This window comes from Ptychodera flava, chromosome 3, assembly GCF_041260155.1.
Source record: "Ptychodera flava strain L36383 chromosome 3, AS_Pfla_20210202, whole genome shotgun sequence".
NCBI classification, from domain to species: Eukaryota; Metazoa; Hemichordata; class Enteropneusta; family Ptychoderidae; genus Ptychodera; species Ptychodera flava.
In genome coordinates, this window is record NC_091930.1 from 43,311,913 (window position 1) to 43,318,404 (window position 6,492).

Genomic DNA, 6,492 nt, shown 5'->3' on the forward strand with positions numbered 1-6,492 from the left:
GGCTCTCCACATATCTTGAATGTCGTTTACAGAGGGTAGCTTTTGACGGGGAAATGTCACCATGGGGACATGTCACATCAGGTGTACCCCAAGGGTCTATTTTGGGTCCGCTCCTTTTTGTACTTTACATCAATGACATGTCTGAATGCATGAACTATGCTATTTATCTTTGTATGCTGACGATTCCAAGTTATTTATGGCCATTACTGATATGTCCGATTGCATCAAACTACAACAAGATATTAACCAGGTTGTGAAGTGGACGATCAAATGGAAGTTGTCATTAGATTTTAAAAATGTTCATGTATTTCATTCACTTTGAAAAAAAACGTCTAAATATTTCCTTACAGATGTGCTAAGCAACTATCTTGACTCGCACCAACTTGGTGTATTTTTAACAAGTAAACTTAACTGGAGTATGCACATTAACCATGTTTGTTTCAAAGGCTTTCAAATGCTTTGATTTATTCAAGCGTTCTTGTAAATATTTTAATAGCATCAAAGTTTTAAAAACATTGTATGTCTCCTACGTCAGAAGCCACGTTGAATACTGCTCATATTTTAATTCTATCAGTAACAAGCAAAATTTAGATATTTTTAATAAGTTCAGTAATTTTCGTCATGGATTATGTAAGATCCTTTTTTTCTGAATAATTACTTTTATCTGGATGTATTTCTGTGTATCTTTCGCTTTATTGCTGTTTTTTTTGTTTTTTTTCTTATAATAATAATAATTTAATAATTTATTGTTTAAAGACCACTACACACCTTGTCTCAGTGGTCTGTACATAACAGAAATTACTGGAAGAACTAAAATAAACGCAGAAGAAAATACAAAATAACTCACAGAGGAAAGAGTGTAATTAAAACCAATCGACAAAATCAAGCAAGCTAAAATCTAGACTAAAGGATCCCACCTAAAAACAGCAAAGAAAATATTTTAAAAAATTTCACTAAAATGATAAAAAAATAAAAATAAATAAATAAACTGTAAAACATGCAGGTAAAAAATATATCCAAGTCAACAGTAGCATTGACGAAAATAATGGTTTAAAGGGACTTCTTAAAAAGAGCGAATTTCTTTATCATCCGAAGTTCGGGCGGCAAACTATTCCACGGTTTAGCGGCATACACGCTAAAAGCTCTGTCACCATATGTTCTAGAAAGTTGTTTCCCGTGATCTTTGACAGAAAGGATTCAATCTTACACCGTCACTCCTTCTGCTATTATTCTTATTTGTATTCTCCTGTCTGTTTACGATGTAACTGTTATATATTTTTCGTTTTTGTATTACAGTTTTATTTGCAAACGAATCTGCTATACGGCAACCTGTTGGTTCGAGATTAATAAAAAAAAAGGTTAAATAAAATAATAGTTTTGTTGGTCTGCCGCATCTAGGGCCTTATCATAAACCTCTTGGAGTAAGACTATTTTCACCGTCTTAGTTTGTAAAATATGGATTCAGGTCATTTAGAATTTCAAATATCGGTAAATGTAGGGTAATTTAATTTTGAGCCACGTTACCAAATTATGCGCGGTGATCCCTAAGTTTTATTTTTGATTTCGAAAGGCAAAGTTTGAAGTTTCATTTAGTTTGAACAACTTGAACTTGAACGTTTTGGCAAAGTTTCGAAGTGCATACGACTTTAAGTGTTCTGCAGCTGCAAAATGGTTGACGTCACTTATGTGCTCAACTTTATATTTTCTTGGCAGTGATTGCCATAGTGAATTCGTAGTCAATGTTTTTTTCCGGCATCTGCCGTGCGTCTTCGGAATCGGCAATCCAAGTCGGTGAAGCCCGCCTGCTCAAGGGCCGACTTGATGAAGGTCTCGTCTGCCGCAAAACCTGCGAATCGCTTGTCACCAACCTGGTAGAATTTCAGCGGCTCTCCGATCTGCACGAAGGTGCCCCCGCTCTTCAGCAGTGAAGCCATGTTCTTCAAGCACTTGAGGTATTCGTCTTTGCTGTTGCAAGCGGCTTCCAGACAGAAACACGTCGTCAGGCAGTCGAAGGGGCGAGCTCAACATCGCCGAGTGGTTTGGCTTGGTGAACGTCGCAGAAAAGGACATCTTTGATTTTATCGCGGAGCATGTTTCTCACGCTTTTCAATATCACTGTAGTTAAATATAATGCAAAACGATAGTGAGACTATTGAATACATCCATTCAATAAATCACATTTGATTTGTAGGCAGGGGATTCCATACGTTATCTGTAACCAGAACTTTCAGTTATTTAAGTAGGTTTTCCTTGCAACATCTCACTGTGCCGCATTAGGGCGGCAATATTTTTTGGATAACTTCCTATGATGGACACTTTCCTTATGCTTCTCTGAATACTTCCTCGTCTCGAATATCTGGAGACCCCCCCCCTATGATCAAACAGTAAGACTCCATTGACTACGTTCCTAAAACAAGCCATTCGCTTGCAAATGGAATAATTACATGGAAGTGTGTTTTATGTACCTGTGACCTTCCAAGTTGCAGACTTGTTTGATGATAGGCGTCCAGTCGAAGCACCCTGGTTCTTTTTCGACCCATCGCTTTAGGGCTTTCCTGTTGGCCTCCGTGAAATCGGTGGCGAAAATTTCGTTGAAGTTGGGACAGGCGATAGGAAGGAGTAGATACAAGGACCCGTACCAATGTCGATCAAGCGATCGCCGGAAACACCACCTAGATAAAAGACAAGGGATTGAATATGAAGTAATCAAGGTGACAGAATCAATTTACCGTTTCATAAAGTTTAAACGTCAGCGATGGAAATGCCTCATGACGGGACCTCATGAAATGATAGGAGTGGCTCGGTACTAGATCCGGCACCAGCAGACAGTCTGGTATGTTAACTCTATCTGTAGTGAAGACACATCATTGTCTGCGATCGAATACATTGTCTGGCGATGGTTCGGAAAGTAGCGAAGCTTAAGGTGTATAATCATGGTTACAATAGAAGACGTGAATCCCACATGACACATCATTACTAACGCACTTTTTTTTTTCTCGACACGTCACGCCTTTCGTTCTACCGGCAAAGCGATAAACCGTGACTCCTATGAAAAGCGCCAGTATGTATATAATTTCCTTAAAATTCGCTAAAAATACCACGGCACAGTGAACGTTAGTCTGTCTTTCCGTATCTTTATTATGCTGTAGCAATACTATTGAGGTTGAGTAGAGGCCCAGTGTTATAGCGTACAGTTTAATACATACAGATATTTTTTTTTCTTTTGTCTTCTGCCAATGTACACAAATTTCGTGTAACTATTACATGACAAATAAAGAATGAATGAATGAATGAATGAACTACGTTACACAGAACAGCAAAGCGGGCTGTTTTATCGACTGTTGTTTTCGTCCTTCCCCAATACAGGCTGGTTATGGTGAATGGGGGTCGAATAGAAAAAAGAAAATTATATTACAGCAAAAAAACTTGACGTATAAATAGCAAGAAATAAACATATGAAGAGGCACCAGAGGAGTAAATGGAATACAGAAAGTTATCACAAGATTTCTAAAACCTAGTCAGAGACCTCGGAATCCCTGAATGATTTGGAGACATTGTTATATGCATCCATACCCGCAACAGACAAGGTGCTTTGATAAAGAATTGTTCGTACTTTGGGAACTTTAAGGAGGTTCTGATCGGAAGACCGAAGTGATCTGGAAGGGATATAATTATTGAACATACTAGTTGTATAGTTAGGGTTAGTTTGTGAGTTGTTCTGTAAATTGGGCCACACGTTTGAGACGGAGTTTCAAGTTAATCAGTAAAACAATGAAACTGAGTATACACACTGGAAAGAGGTGGAACTGTGTCAAGATAAGTCTCATTGCACGTCTCTTTGACGCTTCAATGCATAGATCTTGCTATTGGTAGAAAAGCTCTAAATATTAGAACAGTAAATGATGTGTGGTGAGATGAAACAGTAATAGAATAGCTTGCGTGAGTGGAGAGGAAGACATTTTTATGCGTGTCAATAGAATCAATTTGGAATTGATTTGTTTTCAATGGTTGAAATGTGTTCACACCAGTCTAGGTTAAAAGAAGTGGTGACCCCCTAGTAACCTCTTTGATGAGACGCGGTCAATAGTCAAAGTGCATGAGGTTGAACTTTCCACTGCCAGTATGCCCTGTCAATGCTAATTTCATCATAGACCCTAGAGAAACTACGCACATTGTTTCATTTGTCGTCGAATCTCATTATAACAGTGTGTGAAAATAAAGATCTGAACATGTCATGTGTGATGACCTGGCGTGCAACAGCAATGGTGAATTATTGGTAATTTACCCAGCATCTATGATAATTAACTGTATACGTATTATTTACATCGCGGTGGAAATCGCAGCACTGGTGCATACATTCGGATGAGCGTTACACAGAATATCAGATCTTACCTTCGTAAAAAACTCGATGTAAACTCTGAAAAATGAATGGGTTGACACCTTCCTCTTCCTCTATCGGTCCTGCAGCTGACCCATAGTAATGATTGAGATAACTTTCAGGGTTGAAGTGGTCGTGGTAGTCGCTACCGCTGTACACTTTAGACTCCATCGTTGAATTCGAACCGATCCCTGTTCCCAGGCTGACAGTGTCCGGTCCCCGAGTTCTGTGGCCTGGATGACTGCCAGTCGCACCTGATGCTTACTGTAGCGCGTCAAAGTAACGTGTATGAAGAATGACGATTACATATGCAAATAAAGTAAATTGTGACGCGTTATCAATTATGAATATTTATATCTCCCTCGTTACACACGCTACAACCCGTCGGTCTCGAGACAAACACGGAATGAATGGGGATCCTTCAACTTTATCTAGGGTCATCGACTAAATGACAGACACTGAGGTCAAATGTCTGGTTGACACGCTTTCTCGGTTACAAACCAGATAGGGGCAATAATACGGTAGACATCTACCAGCAAGTTTTTCCCCATGTCAGTCTAACAATTCAAAGGTTTATTATATCTTTTGTGCCACAAGAGAGATTTATCTGTAACCTTGAAAGCATATGCTCTTCAACTTTTGCGTTATCATCTCGAGATTGAGATTAATAGAATCTTACAACCCCAAGAACCTGGGATTAGATTTCTCATACGAGTTGGGGATATTTTGTCTCACACGAGCGGCAGACGAGTATGAGACAAAAATATCCCCAACGACTGTGAGAAATCTGATCTCAGGTCCTTTATGTGTGAGATTCTTTTTCTCATGTGACTACAAAATGCATTAAATTCACATCGGACATTTACAATATTATCCAAAATCGTGACAGCTCTGTCGTCTGCCACTGTACTCTGACCTGCTTACTTTGTAGTTCCGGTCCGTGTGTTACTCATCGTGCCGTTGGGTAACGTTTAGCTCGTGGACGAAACAGGCTGTTTATCATCCGATCAGAGCTCGTGTAATATTTACTGCGCAGTGTGAGACAATTTATGAGAGAGTGAGATCGAGTTTTCCCACACCGTCGATCCAACACACCCAGCCAGGAATGTGAGAACATGAATTCTCAGCAAAACATGCATTTTTTCAGCGTCTAATAATCATACCATTAATACTATACGACTGGTTGACTCTCTCTCTCTCTCTCTCTCTCTCTCTCTCTCTCTCTCTCTCTCTCCTCTCTCTCTCTCTCTCTCTCTCTCTCTCTCTCCTCTCTCAACCAAAGGAAAAAGTTCCTATGACTTGTATGATTGGCAAAGCTACACGCGCGCGAGCGATTTTTTACGGGCGGAACCAGCAAATCTCCCACTGCTTACATTGCTACTGATTACATGGCGTCTAGATTTTACTAACTGTCCACAAAATAGAGACATTACATACACAGGCAGTGTTAAAACAACAAATTCTGAGCTTTAAACATACTCCAAGATGGGCAAAAATATTCTGTAAACATACAAAATGTCCTAGGAGCACTCAAATTATTACCAATGCGGGAAACCTATACATTTCTTGAAATTAAAAAAAGAATGGCAATTTAATTATTCTTCCTGGTTCTATTTCAGTGACTGAGAAAATTATTTCGCTACGGTCTGCTGGGAGTTCAACAAAACATCAGAATCGGGTAGCGTATAGCGAGGTCGTTGGTGATACGTAGCCAGGCCACGCCATACTGATCTAAGGAGCGTTTAGTTATTACGGCCGGGGGGTGGGCCGGCAAATCCAGTGGGGGTAACTTAAATTTGAAAACTGCAAAGGGGGGCCATGTATTTTTCAAACAGCTCAGAGGGGGGGGGGGGGGGTCACTGAATTTTCATAAGTATCCGTCCCGTCAAAAAGCAGCTTCAGTGTTCAGAAATATTCTAAGAGATAAAAATGATTCGCTGCATGATTTCATTCTCTGAAGTCATTTGACTGTAAATCTGAGCAATTTGACTAGGGAACTCTGAGGCTTGTCTTATTGTAAATCGAGCCTGCTGAAGGCAATGAACAATGCGGAATTATTCCTATTACTAACATGTGAGAGATATAGCAAGTTTTATCAGGGAAATTATTTACCA

The 6,492-nt window shown here is 39.6% G+C and overlaps 1 pseudogene; it reads right to left on the reverse strand.

Annotated features, from left to right (window-relative positions):
* Window positions 1–1,391: 1,391 nt before the first annotated feature.
* LOC139129320 (nicotinamide N-methyltransferase-like) lies at window positions 1,392–4,746 on the reverse strand (annotated as a pseudogene).
* Window positions 4,747–6,492: the final 1,746 nt, after the last annotated feature.